Source organism: Centrocercus urophasianus, unplaced genomic scaffold, assembly GCF_019232065.1.
Source record: "Centrocercus urophasianus isolate 14NV4802_14NV808 unplaced genomic scaffold, USGS_Curo_1.0 seq_11, whole genome shotgun sequence".
Lineage (NCBI taxonomy): Eukaryota > Metazoa > Chordata > Aves > Galliformes > Phasianidae > Centrocercus > Centrocercus urophasianus.
In genome coordinates, this window is record NW_024884253.1 from 28488651 (window position 1) to 28507440 (window position 18790).

Sequence of the window (18790 nt, forward strand, 5' to 3'; positions counted from 1 at the left end):
TAATACTCATCAAAATCTGGGGAGAGGAAAAAAAGGAAAGGAAAACAAAAGGCACATGTCAATAAATACAAGAAACACCCACCCCGTATTACTGTGGTTACTAAGTGCTAACAATGAGCTTCTGGCAGGCAGTGAGGTGTGCAGACAAAAGGCCCTTGAGAAGTTGTACTGCTGCATCCTGTATAATAGTTGAAATGTGTGAGTGTTTTTCAAGGTTAGGTGCAAATAAAGCAAAATTTCTTTATTAAGGTTCCAAATTACTCATCTTCTCCTACATTTCAGTCCATTGTGGGGCTCTGAGTACTGTAACTGACCTTTGATAAACAGTCATTTCACCACAGTGATGAGACTACATAAAGGCTTCTCTGCACAATATAATGCAGATTAATTGAGGGGCATTCCAGCTTTTCTTAAAAATAAGCTAGAATGGCACCAGAGAATTTGCTCTTAATCTAGTCAGTTGCATGTGCACATATTCTTTGTGAGTGCAATTTCTTTCCAATGAGATAATTTAAACAATGAAGAAATTACTCCTGTATATGTGGATCGAGCAATTTATTTCCTTCAAAAGAGAGTCTAGTTAATGCTTTGTCACAAGTATGAATGAACTGATGGTCCAGTGTTCGTATGCTTCACTACACAATGAGGTTGATCACTGATGTTACAGACAGAGGAAAAAACCTGCAAATGTGAAGTTGCTACAGGTTGTGTCACAAATAAGTTTCACATTTCTGAGTGAAACCAGTGAGTAAGCTGGTATTGTAAAACTTGCAGATTTACCTTAAGGTAAAACCAAGTAACTAAAGCATACTCGGTGGCAGAAAAGATCAGAGAACGTGATCATGTCATACCAAAGGTAGTCTGAAATGTAGACAAGAGATCCAGCCCAATTAATTAGTTTATAAAGTTTCATAAGCAAAGTTATGTTAAAGGTGTGGTATTGTTTACTATTTACACGATCAATCATCCATATCAATTTGCAAAGGTGTTTTAGCACACTAATAAGAAAGTAAAAGGGAATAAGATGAAAAGATTACCACCAGAACTAGCAATACCACTTTGTTGCACTGCACTTTCCAGCTTCTGTCATTATAGCTGGTCCCAATTTATCCTTTTCTCATTTTGCAGAAAAAAAATCATAAAAGGCACTAGAGATGAAATGATCAGTATTATTGTCAAGGCATTTTAAACAAGAATGCAGAGTCCTTGGGCCAGAGCTCCAGCAGTTCAAGGCAATCTTTAATCCAGCTTTGTTTCTTTTCCCTGTGTTCTCAATTTGTATGTCTTGATGCCCATTCGAAACGAAGTCTCTAAATTACATTACAAAAGGCAGTTGTCTTTTCAGAGAAGAAGCTGTAAAATTGAACTAGAATAATGCCACACATTATTACTGAAATGGCAATATCCAAAGTCCATGAAAATAAAATCTGCACTTGAGGATACAGATAATTGATTCACCTAAACAAAATGCTGTAGTCTATAAATAGCACTGTAAAAGGCCAAAGTACTGTTCTTGCAGGAAACAAATTTTCTAATACCACTTTTAATCTTCAGAACTCTTGGATTGCACTTGATGAGAGGCAAAACCATTTTTAAGAGCTAAATGGCTTTATTTTCAGAATTTCCAAACAGTTAGAGCAACCAGCAGTTTCAATGGAAAGTGCAGTTGCTCAGGACTACTTGAAAACCACTTCATAAATGTATCTTTTATATATACATATGCAAATAGTCATATATTAGAGGTATCATCCATATATGGAGCCATCAGTATTGAAAACATTTATCATAAAGGCAATGTAAAAGTACAACAATGCAAAATACTAATGGAACATCCCTAATGTAGGCTATAGGCAGCACAAAAAAACCCCCAACAAAACAGTAGATTAGAAAAGCTTTGTGGGTATCATCCTGCCATCAGGGTTTTCTCCGCTGATTTAAGTGGGAGTGAGCCCCACATACAAAGAGTATTAATCATAGAATCAAGAATTGTAGAATCACAGAATGGCTTGGGTTGGAAAGGGCCTTGAAGATCAAACTATTTCAACTCCCCCCATCATGGACAGGGTAGTCACCTGTAGGGCAGTTTTGCCACCCAAATGTTTAGATTTAAACTTTATTTTTCTTATGTGAGAAAATGTTAAGGGAAATAAAAATACCGTTTTAATTGCCCTAAGCCATATTAGGAAAATTGAAGAACTAGGTTTTCTACTGCCAGTGTAATTTGTTGGCTGTTGATTTCTGAAGCTGATTCCTCTGCTAAGCATAAGCCCCAGAAAATATTCATAGCAATTGCAATTTTTGAGGCATGCAGTACAATTTATGTAGCCAGTCAAATTTACGCAGTTTAACAGATTCCTTGATTCTTGTCTTGCTTTTTCATTAAGCCCTTTAAACTGGACTTCTTGTCAATAAATAAAACTATTGACGTTAAAAGGTCACATCTGTGACCTTTCACATGTTTCTCCAGCTCTGTATCTATATACACTGTATACTTTACCTCGAGAAGAGATTCTTTTATTTAAGAGAGCTTAAACTGTTCAAATTTGTAATGTACTGGGGATTTTGGAATATCTACAGGGCTTAGTGGATAAAGAACTGACCTTTCATCTCTGAACTCCGTTCCATCCAGCGTAAGATAAGTGAAAGAGTTTTGTGTCAGCTGCCCATATGATAAAACTAGCTTTACCTTGTATTATTCAACACAATTTGGCATGACTGGCAGTTTTTTCCTCTCAGGAGAAGCACATTGAATATGGAAAATGAATTGCTTCTGTCTCCAGAGAGGGTGGTCCTCCAGGTTAGGCTTTGAAGTTATAAATGGGAAGTGCTGGATAGCTGGTATTATTGCTGGTTGCCAGCTCCACATCAAATGGATGGATAAACAGCAAGTCACAGTTTTAAATAAGCAATATAAGATGATTTACAAATAGAAACATATAACCACTTACATGACATTTCCTCAGCTAAATGGAAACTATGCAGTGTAGCCCAAAGTAGATGTGAGTAATTCCAAGGTCTGCACTGAGTCCTATAGGTAGTAAATTCCTACGTATATTGTAAGGGAATATGTTTATATATTTTCCCCCAGGAAAAAGATAATCTCTGGATTTCCACAACACTACAACTCCCTTATTTCCTTCTGAGTAAGGCTCTGCTTCATAGAAACCAGTGTGCTGGTGGAAGAGGAGGACAACCTGTCTCCACGCCCACTAGTGCCACTTCCAAAAAACCCTTTGAGCTGCTGCGCTCTCCGGCCCACAGAGCTGCTCTCTTCTCGCCAGCCAAGCATTGCTCTGCAACCTCTGCAGGGAGTGCTCGTCTCTGAGGGGAGCCCAAGAGCCAGTAATCAAAGACAGGTCCCCAGCATGGCACGGCGATGCCCGTACTGTAATGATGGGTTTTTGTTTTCTGCTGGATACGGTGCTCTTCCACTGGGAATATATGTATTTTAAAAGAAGTTTTGATTTATTTTGATTAGAATTATATACTGCGTCTTTGTGACAAACTTTAAAAAGAAACCAACAGCCTGAAATGTGAATTCAGTTCACTTTGTTATTGAAACTCAGAACCTGCAATCAGTTAACATGTACCCAGTAATTAACTGGATTTCTTCTGTCTGGCGAATGTATTAATTATCTGCAATATAACATAATGCTCCCTCTTTATTCTTGCAGTCCTTGGAACTAAGTTTGTTTCATTTGATACTTTTTATGACTCTTCGGTAATCCGAAACCATTTTTAAAATAGCATTAAAAAAGTGCTCTGCAAGTATTTCTGGAGACAAGATATTTTTATAAACAAGAAAACCCACCTCAGTGGCACTCATTGATTAAATTTATCTTTATGATTTATCTATACATCACACAGATGGAATTTTTCAGAAATGCCATAAACTGCAATTTGAAACCATGTCCACCTTTTGCTTGTCTCACAGCTCTGATCTCACGTTAAAAAATCAAGCGAATAAATTTTCTGTAAAGATAATGACATCTTTGGAATGTTAATAGTACAAAACTTTCAAAAGGAAAAATTACTTCTTAGCTGAACTGGCAAAGAAACAGATTGGCTTAGTCCATTTTGCACCTTTATGCTAGAGAATGGTTGGGTTTAAATTACAGCAGCTTCAGTCTTTGCTTTTCAATCCCTTAATCCTTAAGGAGCAGAGGTTTCAGTTCAAGACAACTTCACACAGAACATAAGAAAAGATTCTGTGAGCCTACCTCAAGTATGATGATCATTTTTTCAGCTGTAATCTTTCACTTGCACCCCACAGCAAAAAAAAAAAAAAAAGGCTGAGGAAAACCAGTGTCAAATAATTAATGCATTTTCAATCAAGGGTTGCTTTTCACTATGGTTTAACGCACATGCATGAAAAGCAATAAATGCTTTCATGTGAGCCACTTGCAGATATTCGTACCTATGGTTTTCATCACTGTTTTACTGGTATCCCCCCACATTAGAGAGCCTTTGTGATCTGCCTGAGCTCAGACGGAAAAGGAAGCTAGCCTGGGAGGTTTTACATCTGGTAGCCAACACTATTACTTAAACAAGCGACGTCAGTTTTCAAAAAAAGCTGCATAGGTCGAATCAGGGCAATTACGTTCTGATCTAAGTCGCATACATTTGTCAATTATTTCCAGGTGTTTTCTGGGCAACATATTTTCCTTATCTATAATTAATATTTCGCTAATAGGGCTGAAGTGAAATGTCAGGGGCCTCTCCTCTTGTCTTGATTTCATAAAAAAATGAGTTGTGACAGTAATCATTTGACTATGCTTAGGTTTTAAAGCATTATGTTATTTTGTGTTACAGCTATTATTTGAAGCATAGCTTGCAGATATTGTGTGCATTACACTTCTAAGTCACTCTCCATATACATACATGCACACTTACAGATACATACAGACATACCTTAAAGAAGATAGAAAAACTTACTTATCTTGGAAATTAACCAGTAAATGCTTGGGGTGGAAATAATACAATTGCAGAACAATTCTGGAAACAATCACAAAATCCTTTATTTAAATTTCTACCTACTAATTTGAATTTTCTGTTATTTTTTGTAACTTATGGAGGGTTGTGGTTGAGTACTTTGAAAAATATTTAACTGAACACAGTAGGAGTATATATTCTTCACAAAAAATTGAAAGTAACCTAATACACCCAGAAACCATTGTGGTTGTCATAAGTTGTGCACAAAAACAAATAATTAAAAAAAAAAAAAGAGAAACAGAGAAAAAAAAGTTTTGAAAATCAAAAAGGCAGGCACTGATGGACAAACCAAAGTACTGTTCTGGGGAAGAGGGAAAGAAGTGACTATTCCCTCTGAATTATTAGGGAAGCCTCGTGGCATCATGTTCATAATTTTAGCTGAGCATTTTCTTTTTTTTTTCTTTCTCTTTCATAAGTTTGTGCTAAGAAGTACCAACATCTCAGAATTACAGAACTCAGTTCACAGCCTTTTCACTTTTAGCCAGGTAAAATAATGCATGACACTTTTTGAGAAATGCAAAATGCATGCTGCAACACAGAGTTAAAAATTTTATTTTTGATCTTCAAACATTGTTTGACCTTAATCAATGTCTTCCAACAAGCTTAATGTGACATAGCCCTGAAACAAAAACACACAGCTCTTGGGTCCAGCTCCGGAATGAAAAAGCTGTGATTATTAGTCCTCTGTGTGATCTTTTCAGATTGCACTGATGAGATGAAGTTTAATCTCGTTTCACTCCTCTCCAGTATCACAAACCACAGGCAGTTTAAGGCAGCCTGGAAATCTCTTACATCTGGAAGAGTAATAATTCATGGGATTTCACTTGACAGCCATGACAGGCAGCAGGGCAGCCAGAAACAACTGTCTCTTATGTTGTGCTATTTGCAAAAAGTCAGAAGAGGAGGAGCAGGCACAGGACCACATCCTTCTTTAGCATATGTTAGAGGAGGAAACCCTTTTATTTTCTGCCAGATGCTCCATGAATAGGTCCTAAATATTACATAGACAGTAGCTATCACTTCCAAACAAAATTCCTTGGTGTCTGCTAAGCTGCAAAGCATATGAAGGCCTATTGTCTGGCAAAGGGTCATGGTTAAATTTGCACAGATTTTTTTTATAGATATTTCAGATTCTACGTTGTGATTTATAGGCATTTGCACACCCTGCTGTGCATGAATATGATACCATCTTCTGAGCAGGATTATTTTGTGAAATGTATATGGGATTTAGCTACAGTAACTTTTACTGGGCAGCTTAGAATGGCCAGCAAAGTACTAGAATTTACTGCAGCACAGCTTGTGCTGTCAGGCTCATGGCTGGTGTTTATGATTTCTGCAGAAGCAGAAATAAACAACTTCTCCTTAATGGCTCTCTTTATGTGTAGGCAGCAGTAGCTCTATCTGGTCTCACAACAGTAGCTGGTGCAGTGGTCTGTCCCATTTCATGTGGAACCAATGTCTGAAAATTTGCATTTCTGCTTTTCGGAGTTTTCAGTGGAAGCAACCAGGAATGAATAAATCAACTGCAAATGTCTGAATGAGTAGCATTCCATTCTACCGCTTTTTTGGGGCTATAAATACATCTGGTTGAAATGGCCAGGTTTTTGGAGTAAGAGCAAAATGATCAGATTTAATCTGAGTTTGTCTTAGAGTCTATACCCACACTGTAAATACTCCGATATCAACCGAGACTTACTTAAATTACTGTCTTAGGGGAGGAGGCCTGTTTTCTGAGTGTCTGTGGTCAAGTAGCTTAATCAACATTTTTATAGGCATTTATGTAAGTATTTAAGTAAACATTATAAACTGGATGAATTACACCAGCCAGTATACAGACGAATTAACGATAAATTTCCATCATATCTATCTGCATATACGGGGGGGGAAAGTTAGAATGTAATTGTCTAAGTAAAGATTTTTTGATGTAACAACTGTTTTTAAAGTTCAAACGAATGTCGACACGCACTGTATATATAAGCAGGCAGAAAACACTTTTTTTTTTAAAAGAAATGAGACAAATACTCTATGCCAAAGAAAAACAATTCCTTTGCCAAACTACACATTGTTAACTTAAAATGTGTTCCATGTGGAAGTAGGAAGACTGATCTGATGGAAAGGCTAGTGATCTAAAGTCCGCTGGCTCACTGCCTGTCAACTACGAATTCTGGCTTCCAGTTTTACAGTTAGAATCGGAATTATTATTTTTTCTTTTTCTCTTGGAAGGGGGAGGCATAGTTTTTTTTTTTCTTTTTTGGTGATGCAATGAATTTGCCAGTAAACTTGCATATGTAATTTTCCAGACTTTAAACAAAGAGAATATTTGAATCACTTGTACATATCACATGGTGTATTTTAGGGATTTTGTTTTATATTGGACCCATTTGACAAAGTGAATTTCTCACTGTTTTTGTTACTCATCGCAGTGTTTCCAGGAAGAGACTGTATTACCCTGTCTTTTTGGTACAAAGAAAAAACATAAGGATGAGTTTGCTGCATATTCTGAGGGAGGTACAATATTTTTCAGTTTGCAGTATTCCAATTTTCATACTGTGTAGCATTATCTATGTTGAACAAACCTTTAGTTTTGCCCACCTCTCCTCCACATAAGATATACAATATATATTTGTGTATATGACACCCTATATGTGTCCAAAAGCATACTGCAAACATGAAATTTTCAGATGGACATGAACAAAACAGCTACGCTACACGTGGTAAGATCTTAAAAAAAAATCTGTCATCCCATGGCATTTTCTAGAGGATTCTCCAAATTTCATTTGTTATTCACATTAAACCTACATCCATCATCCTATTTTAGTACATATTTTCCAGCACATGCTGCATGGTAATTATGAATACAGAAGGTTCTATTCATTGTGGAATATTTTCACATTCTTTAGATACACTGAGCACTATGAGGTTGAATTCTGATTACTGTACACGATTTCTGGGCAACAACACACACACAGAGTACATTTACTCTTATATTTAGCTTTAAAATATTCCTGAAACATCTAGCAGATCTGCTGAAACTTAAATGGCAGAATTTCAGACACAATACAGACAGAGCTGTTTACTGCAAATATGATTGTAGAGAGCCTTTCTTTTTCTTCTTCTTTTTTTTTTTGCCTTTGCTAGAATACCCACATTTTATTTATGATTTTGGATTTTATTTCACAGCATTCCAGTTTAGTTTAGCACGATGTATTTAATAACCATGTCTACTGTCTTAATTACCCTATAAAGCAGGGTTCCATTGGCATTTGACCCTCCACAGCATTCCAGAGAAACTGCAGGACCATGATAATTACCAACTGCCTGTGAGAAAATTAAACAAAAAAGGCCTAACTTTTAAACCACCATTTTAAACGACCTATTACATCTCAGGAATAAATCATTGATGAAATAGCCTGCTTAACAGGAAAATAGCTATTCCATAGCAAAGAATTTCCCCTTGCATGATCATGAAGAGAATATTAAGTATTCTTCAGCTCAAAAGGTTAGGTTTTATGTCTGTCCAATGCCTTTTAATGACACATTTTTTGTGTAATTTTACTGTAATCAAAGGTTTTTCCTATGTAGGTTGTAGACTGTGACTATTTTGTCAGTCCTAAGTATTTTACTATTCAAAGAATAGAAAATATATTTAAACAGGGGAAAAGAAAGAAGTGTTTATAACTGCAGTATCTTCCATCATTAAAAGAACCTGCATTAATATAGCATAATTTGTTTCAATTAATATGGCCATTTGCTATATGTTTTTTAAAAAATGGCTTATCAATTTAAACTCATAATAGTACATGGCATTAATTGCTAACAATCAAAAAATTCTAATAAATTTGAAAATCTAAATCACTGCTTGATTAATTTGATGACTCTGTCCCTATTCGTTATCTAATGACAATTACTACACTTATTTCTATTATTATCCAAAGCTCCATTTCTTAGTAATATACTTAACAAGAGTTTTACTTCATCTATCTTTTTCTAAATCTCAATTTGTATTTTTTCTAAATAATTCATTTTTGTTGAAAACTGACATTCAGTTCCATATCAGACCAGCACTCCATACATACAGTATGAAGACAGGACCATGCTCAGAACAAGCAAATAAACAAAAAAACCCCTGCAATTAAAATAATTATTTTCCGCTTATACATGTACGATACAATGCCATAAATGAAGGGAATATCTATGACTTTTAAAATTCATACCAGAACATTTTTTAAACCTCTTTAAAACATTTCACTTGAAAGTATCTCTGTTTTCAACAGAAGCAACTAGAAGTTTAATGAACAAAGAGTTTCTGGAAGAGCCAAACCACAAATGAAACTTAAATGGTTTTAGAAAGGGAGTTTGAAAAATAATTCTGTGTTCAATCAAAAATAGTGCAACCCTTTTACTTTGTGCCTTGTGGCTCAAAAGAAGCCTTGTGACATCTACCAGTATGGTTAAAGGCCTCTGGCCACAATTTTTATTTAAATTCCAGTTTAATTTATAATCCAAAGCAGAGATTAAATGCATAGCAGGCAACTGAATCCTAGTAGTGTATTATAAACTTCTGGGTTTGATGATCCCAGTGCAGTTGTTCCCAGCACAAATTTGACACTCCCACACTATTGTTCCCATACTATTGTCTACTGAAGTACCACCTGTGTAATCACTTAGACCAAAGCTGTAGCTACTATTGCAGCTTGGGATTTTCTGGAACAACATAAGAGAATAAGAACAACCATAATAATTCAAAACAAAGGTCTAGCTAGTCTCATATTCTGTCACTGAAAATGCCCTATCATATCTGCCAGGGGAAAGGATAAGAACCAGGCAAGCACATAATACTGTTTCCCATATTTGTCCCAACTCTAGCAAACAATTAAGACTTCTTAAATAAGAATTGCTTACATGCATTTTTGGCACATGATATTTCACAATATTTACAATATATAGTGAAGAGTTCCACAGATTATATATATTGTGCTCAGAAGCATCTCCTTTACTTTTTTTTTGAACTTTCCAGCAACTTCTTTCATTTATTACTCTATATTCTTCTATGATAAAGAACAAGGATAAATAAATTCCATTTTCACTGTATGCTTTTTGGATAAAAGAATCAGAAATATGTACTTCATTGAGAGAAACCTTGCATCACGTAATACTTAGATTTAATACATAATTCCTGACTGTGCTTCTGGGATGAATCCAAATTCACAGTCAGACATTTTGATTTCTCTAGCATCAAATATCAAAGGTTCAAGACCTAAAAGATGTTAAAAGCAGTATATTGCTTATCAAATACTAAGTAGCTTATTGATTTATAGTCTGATCTTTCACACAGTAATCAACAATCATGCATGTTTTTCCAAGGCACTCATCTGGCCATCTGACACATGCCAAGTTCCTGTTAATTTCTGGTCCAAAATCTTGTCAAAAATCTTTCACGGGCAGTACTTCATTATTTAGTGCACCAGTCTGCTCATCAACTCAGCTCCACAGACATGTGACTCATTCACAAGCTAGCCTCATTTCTGCACCCAGAGGTTGTTACAAGGAATTGTTCCTTTCAGAGGCTCTACATTCCGTCTATCGAAATCAGAGTCATCTGAAGTAGCACTCACCCCTTAAACTGAGGTTCTGAATGAAGCAGGTTCTGAATGAACTGTGTCCAGGCCTGGGGCCCCCAGTGCAGGAAGGATGTGGAGTTCTTGGAGCAGGTCCAGAGGAGGGCCACTAAGATGGTCAGAGGCTGGAGCACCTCTCTTAGGAAAGGTTGAGGGAACTGTGCTTGTTTATCTTGGAAAAGAGAAGGCTCCAGGGAGACCTCATTGTGGCCTTCTAATACTTGAAGGGAACATATAAACAGGAGGGGGAACAGCTCTTTACGAGAGTGGATAGTGATAGGACAAGGGGGAATGGTTTTAAACTGAGACAGGGAAGGTTTAGGTTAGATATTAGGAGGAAGTTTTTCACACACAAAGGCTGGTGATACACTGGAACAGGTTACCCAAGGAGACTGGATGCCCCATCCCTGGAGGCATTCAGGGCCAGGCTGGATGTGGCTCTGGGCAGCCTGGTCTGACAGACGGCGACCTGCACATAGCAGGGGGTTGAAACTAGATGATCATTGTTGTACTTTTCAACCCTGAGCCATTCTACGATTCTGATTCCACGAAGCAGATTCTGTGGATGGTTATGTGTTAATACAGTTGTCATTATCATTGCTAAATAGGAATGATCACTAAAGATCTTCTTTTGAATTGGTCATTGGAGAACGTTGGATCCATGGGAACAATCCCCACATGAAGAATTTTAAGGATCAGGTACAAAGCAGAAGAAGACTCCATCGACTAGTTACTGCCTGAAGGACCTCTGAAATTGAGTCTTAGAAAGTGTATCTAGTAAGGGAGCAGGAAACTCTATGGTTGCCCAGATGTTGCTCTAGATCTTGAAGCCATGGAACTTCTTTCACACTGGTCTCCTAATCTCCTTTCTCTCACTAACACTGGGCTTTTCCTGGCAAACAGGAAAAGTTAAAGGTCTTCCTCTTCAAGGTGAAATATATTTCCTTTGCTCAAGCTCCATTACAAGTACTGTATAATATGATGTAATAAGATCTTTAAACTTAAAATAAAAGAAACAACAAGAAACTCAAACAAAACAAAACAACAATAACAAAACTATGAAACAAAAGCTAAAAAAAACTAAAACTGAACCAAAGCCCTCAGACCCCCAAGTTGGATCTAAGAACAAAAATGAGAACTGTTATTTTTATTGTAACAACATGAGGTGCCAGTGGAATTGTTTGACAATTTTTATGAAGGGGTCATACATCTCCTTACAGTATCTCCATACATGGAAGAAGTCAGATGATTGCCTTCTACATATGCCAAAATCTGAAGCAATGAATACAGAAGGAGAGGATAGAAGAAAGAAAATGCATTATGGAAGATTTGGGGATATTAAGAGTGATGAAGTTTCAGCATATCTAGAGTCAAGATATTGTACAGGAATGTAGTATTTACTAGTAGAGACCTCTTTAGAAACAGGAGATTTAGGAGGGGGAGAAGCAATGAGGCATTTTTAGTTATTTTCAGAATAAAAGCAAAGACAATTTCATAGCTTCTCAGAGCACTCAGGGATATACACATTTCACAAGTAGTCAGGATAGTAGTTTGTGTATATTAAACAATGTCTCCAATTTGGTTGATATGTCGTAGTTAATTTTTGGTCAGTCTAGCTGTTCCAGCTATATTAGTGGAGAAATAACAAGGTGATGTAGTAATTCTTCAGCAGTAGCTGAAGGTAAAGACTACAGTAGTTCACAACAAATCAAGAATAATTCATGTTAATCATGTATTTAATGGTCATTTGTCTTGGTTTCAGGCTTACAACTTTCTTTTGTGCCATTTGAGGAAAGAAATTGAATACAGGCTCCATTTTGCAAGATTAAATGGCGTGATGGTCTTGCCAACAGGTGTCCCGCTATAAACCTAGTTTTAAGTTTGCATGTAGATCAGGATTGAGTAGTGGGGGAAAAGGCTTTGCAACTAGCCTACTTAGAGAGGGCACTAATATTCTTTTGAGAAGAGATAATTAAGTATTAACTTCCTGTGCATGTCTTTCACCAGGAAATCTGAAATTCAGCTACTCAAAGATGGTTTTTCTGGGTTCAGACCCTGAGATTCCTAACCATGTCATGCTAGCAGCCCCAAGTGCTTTCTGAACCAGGAAAAAAAAATTATATATATCTTTACACTCAGATACTTACTAAAAATAGTATTTTATGTACAACTCCCACTTTCACTATTGTTTCCTTTTTCTGTGAACACAGAAATGTATTTGCATCATAGTGGCAATGGCAACTATAAGGAACTGTAAGCAACTATTTGGCTAAGAGCTTTACAATGCTTACGTCATTCCCATTCAGTTAAATTTCTAATATCTGGTGGAAAATCATTAAAAATGTCTATGGCTGTTATTCCACAAAAGGCTTCCAGAATGATTCAAGCAACTACATCTGCAGGTCTTTAGCTAATCTTTAAAAGACAGATTTCACTTCCATTCCTTCTTATATACTGCAAGTTAATTTTTATGTTTTACTCTCAGAGTTCTCTTTTGATTTTCAGATACTAGCAAGCAAGCTATGTCTTCAGAAAGTGTATCAGGGATTCAAAAGGAAAAAAAAATCTTATTTTTGTTTGAATCTAATTGCAGATGCAGTAAGAATCGCTCCTTTTCAGGATATGAGGTTTTATATGCATGTCCACTATGAAAAGATTTTCAACAATGCAACTTTTGTATTTTTAGTTTCATCTTTTAATAGTTATGTCAAAGGAAATTACTATCAGAAGATATAGACATAGGCAGATTGAAATGATTTGGCATAGTTCTAGCACCACTCTTGTCTCAAACTTTTTTTGGAGCAAACACCGTATAATTAGGAGATACACCTGCTCAGGATTTAAGCCATGGTTATTTTTTACACCAGAGTAAAGTACAGAATGCCAGGACTCCTGGTACTCCACGTTGACATAATATTCCTAAAAGGAGTCAGAACATTGACATGTGGATGCAAGACGTGCTAAAATATTTTTTTTTAATTCAAGTCACTTTTCTAGATAGCCTCCAGTGACTCACAATAACTTCTTAAAACAAAGCATTACTTATTTGTTCAATTATAGAAATCACAGAAAGTGAACGAAACAGCAAAAGATTTATGCCTTTACTATTTAACCATAGTTGTTTATTATTATTATTATTATTATTATTATTATTATTATTATTATAGCACAGATAATTCCACTCAGCTTAGTCACATAAATCATTGGTGAGAACTATCAGCAACTTTTGTGGAACCAAATACATATCTTTCTCTAGCAGTTTACTTCAGCTGCTGCTACCTCTATCATTTCTTAAAAACTTTAATAGATTATTGTCCTCTTTGATCCCAGATTTGGTCTGGCAAGAATAAATCTTTTTAGTTAACCTTGTCTGGTTTTTGTTAATAGCCAGGTATAGACTTTTCAGGTTCTCTAGTTTCTCCACAAGGATTCTTCATAATGTACATAATTATTAAATTTATTCACAATTGTTTGTCTTTTTAAAATATTCTTTATAAGTTTTCTTGGAATTACCCAGTCAGGCAGGATTTGATCAACAAAATAAACTCCAGAACCACAGTTGGTATTCGTAAAAATAATCCAGATGTCTCTCTCATTCTCTTCAGCAACAGATGAATATTATTCATATGGTTCTCCAGAGGTTCAAAGAGGTAAAGCTGCATTGCTGTCAGTGTTGCTTCCATTTACAAGAACAGTTAATTTTGCATAGCACAGTGTAATGGAGGAAACAGCAGTGTTGGCACCAGAGCCTATGGAGCAGCCAATATTGTATATAAGCAAGAGATGGAGGTCTATGATAAGAGATGATGTAGGGGGGCGGCTTTAATGCTCCAATTCATTTTCTTTGTGAGGGGGAGGGATGGTCTATTGAAAGTTTCATTTTAGGCCAGTTAACTAATACTACCCCTTACTGATTCTCCAGCCATGCTCAATTAGAGAGACTCCTTTGTCCTGACACCAGTCAGGATTACTACAATTCATCAACTTTACCCTGAAGAGTGCTTTTATACCAGCTAGGCCTTTCAGCTCTATCTGTGAAATGCCTACTCACGAGGTTACCAGTAGATAATTTTCCTTGTCCTAGTAGGCCACTCTATGTATGCATCCATAGCTACCTGATAAGAAGAAATCTAAATATATAGCATGTGCTGTGTATTTGGAAATTAATGCAGAGTAGTTGTTAGCAGATACAGTAAGCTGTACCAGCAGTGTAGAAATCAAAGGGGAAGGGAAAATCTTTTTGAGAAATTAGCAACATTGATGCAAGGAGTAGTTGAGATTGCAAGATGAGAATGTTGTGAAACTCCCCAAATAACTTTACAACAGTTTGGAAAAAGGCTCCAAAAAAAAAAACAAAAAAAAAACCTCATTGGCTACAGAGTCAGAACAAAAACCACAGACAATGCAATATATCAGCTGTTGTAGCTGAAAGAAAGCCAGGCTTTGCCAGCACAGCTTGTAAACTACAGAAGGTCAAGTCACAGTGATTCAAAACATTTGCATACACTGCTATGAAAACCAAATGTTTTCTCTTTAATTCAAATGAAAATGAAAATTAAACTAACAATAAAAAATGAAAAAAAAAATTGGAGAATATGTTGACATGCAGCAGAAAATGAGTCCTCTGCAACATTAATTAAAGGAGGAGTCATAGTGGAGAAACCATTCATAACTATCTGTGATATGTTAACCTTTAGCTAGATCAAACACCAATGTCAAGATTTTAGCTGTCTTTCATAAGTATAGCTAAACAAGCAGTTGGTCATTGGTTATAACCTCAAGTACAAAATGCCTGTGCTAATCTAAATAGACCACATTTAATAGTTAGTATTCCTTTTTTTCTTACTGAAAGTATATTCTAATGTCAGTAAGAATTTCACAGCTTGAATCAGCCCTGCTAGAGAAATAGGAAATAAAAAATATCAGATTTTTATCTTCTGACTTACTTTAAAGAAATTAAATACAAGATTAAAAAGAAAAAAAATCCAAAAACTTTTGTTTACATTACACCTAAAAATCTAAAATGATTAGGGAAGCAGAAATAAACATGCAAAATACTACCATATAAAGCATATTAAAAAAAGCGCTTTGCCAACTTCATGAAGGCAAAGGAGAAGGAAATAATGTTTATAGTATATCTGTTACAGGATTTAAAAAAGTATCTCAAATACAAAATTGTTTTTAACGAGGTCATTGCGATCTTTGTAATGATTTAAATAGAAACACAAAAAATCCTACAGTGATAACATTCATAAGTATCATAAAAGAAAATCACAACTCTAAGCCAAAGCTAGCAGAAAAATAAATTAAGTATATCAGTCGAGTTCTGGACACTGTTTAAACAATTTAGAGTATATATGTAGTTATTTATTTTGCATAGAATGACTCCCTTTGATCTACTGTCTCTACTGATTGCAGATGGATGTAACTAGGAAAAAAAAAATTAAGAGAGATCTTGAACAGAGAGATGGGTACCAGTAAAGGTATTCTTAATTGAGAAAGATCCTGGGACATTGGGTTCCTGCTGCTCACTGTAGGCTGATTAGTATTCAAGGACCACATAGTGCAACTTTCCAACACTGTAAACTTAAACACCAAATTTAGCCATAAATGATTAGAATGCTTCCCAAATCTTTGGCAAATATTGAATTTCTGTGGACAAATGGAATGCATTTAATATACCTGGATCCTTTATTTCTTGCCAGTGTAAGCAGAAATTATGGAAATTACAAATGTTTTAACTTTCATTTCAAAGTTTATCTAAAACTAGAACTATCTACACAAGTTTTAAACAAGCAAAAAAAAAAAAAAAAAAAAAAAGAAAGAATGCACCTCGTTTTTAAAGAAACTGCTTTTCACTGTGAACTCTCTCTGCCGTATTTTTGTCACAACTCATTCAGAGTGGCTTTCCTCTGAGCTGAAGGTGGAGGAAAGTCAGAATTAGGTCACAGACATACAGACTCACACATGTATCTATACAAAAGTCTCTGTACTTATGAAAAGTTTGGGACAAATCCAATCTCAGGTGTCAGTGAGTCAATTAACCTTCAAATCCTGTATTTCTTAGGCATTCAGGTAGTAGTACGCACTGCCTCTTACATACTGCATTAGTAACAAAGATGTACAACTCTTATCTGATACTCTTTATGTCTGTTGTGCCTCAAAAAATAAAGTAATAACAAAAAAGGTTGAAATCAAATCAATCTACATGGCATATATTTTAGGTACAAAAGTGCTCATTTGATGTGTTTTATTTAACTAGTGTTAAAAACAAACCCAGAATCTAGGGAAAGCCAGAATTTCGCACATAGATCTCTGTATGGAAACTTGAAAGCTTCTAATGTACTAGATATGATTTCTGAACTGAAGAGAATTTTCTGAGTGTCATTACTGTTTCTGCCTTCTCAGCAATCATAGAAGCTCACATCTATCATTTTCTTTGTTCTGTGAGAGACAGACTTCTTCCAAGGGAAAAAAAAATAATGGAAAAGGACTGGAAATATTGGCTGTGATGCAATGAAAAAAATTAAAGACATGGTCAAAATACCCTCTGTATTTTATATTTTAGAGATTTAAATATATATTAGTAGTTGCACCATATATACTGGCATATATTGAATTAAACTGCAGATATTTATATTTTATATATTATACATATCCTCACTGTATAGGTATATATAAAATATGACATATTGTTACATAAATCCTTAATGTTAACATAAATACATGATATAATTAATCCTGTTGTTACCTATTGCCTTGATTTTAGATTAATAGCCAGATGAAGTATTTGAGATGATAGCAAAATCCTCTTTTACCCTGTTTTCATTTACCCTCAACCATTTCTACATTTATTCAAACGAATCATTTTAAATGGAATGTATATTGCTTGCTTTGCAATATACATTTTAATGACCTTTTTAGTAAAACTTCTATCACTGACTTTTATCAGATTTTCTTTGCAGCTACCACAATATGTTTAATGTGATGTATCACTCATATATACAGAAGATATCTCTGTTTTTCTAAACAGACTGACAATTGGAAATTTGGCTAGAAAATTTGATCCTAGCTGAAAATATTGTAATGAGCTGGCAGCAGATGAAATAGTCCCTGTATTTTCTTATTTGCTTACTCTGTTAAATGGCATTTGGGATTGTCAGCAGCACTTTTTTTTTGCATTTTTTGCATTGTGATGCCACACTCGTGCCTGACTACAGCAGAGGAGGCAACTCACAGGTTGTTCAAATCTCCACATTGGCACTGCAGCAGATAAGATATCCTCATTTATCAATTTGAAACAAAAAGGGAATTTGTTTTCCTGGGTTATTTTAAATGAGATTGAATAGCATCGTCGGCACCTCCAACCCATTTCTTCACCTTCTAGAAGACAGTATGCCCTCCTCTTTTCCAGACATAATTTACTTTTCAGATAGGTGATGCAGATGAACAAATATAGCCTACCTTTGAGCTGCACTGAGGGTGCTGCACACTCTGGTACTTCAGTCCCACTGGTCCAAACCCCATGGAACAACAAGAGATTGAGATTTTTTAATCTTCCTAAATCTTTGTAGCAATGAAGGACTAGACAAACTGAAGTCCTACAATGAGTAAGAGAAGACATACCAAAGAACTACGCCAAGTAAAATATTAAAAAACTGTTTCTTCAGAATCATATTAACATAGTTCTGAAACGTTCTTAAAAAGGCAGTGACTGACTTCATTTTATAATCTATTTAACTACTGCTGAAAAATGAAGGACGGTAAGTACCAAATAATTTCTGCAATGATGTATCCAATAATATTAATAATATAAAGGTATGATTGTATTAATGAAACTCTTTTATCTATCCTTTAACAAGTTTTAAGAAGAAAACTATAAAATGAGGATCCTGGACTTTTTCCTAAAATCCTTCACTCAGATGTATATGACAGCTTCTAAGTTTTCCTTTTCCTTTTCCTTTTCCTTTTCCCTCTCCTTTTCCTTTTCCTTTTCCTTTTCCTTTTCCTTTTCCTTTTCCTTTTCCTTTTCCTTTTCCTTTTCCTTTTCCTTTTCCTTTTCCCTCTCCTTTTCCTTTTCCTTTTCCCTCTCCTTTTCCTTTTCCCTCCCCTCCCCTCCAATCCCCTCTCCTTCCTTCCTTCCTTCCTTCCTTCCTTCCTTCCTTCCTTCCTTCCTTCCA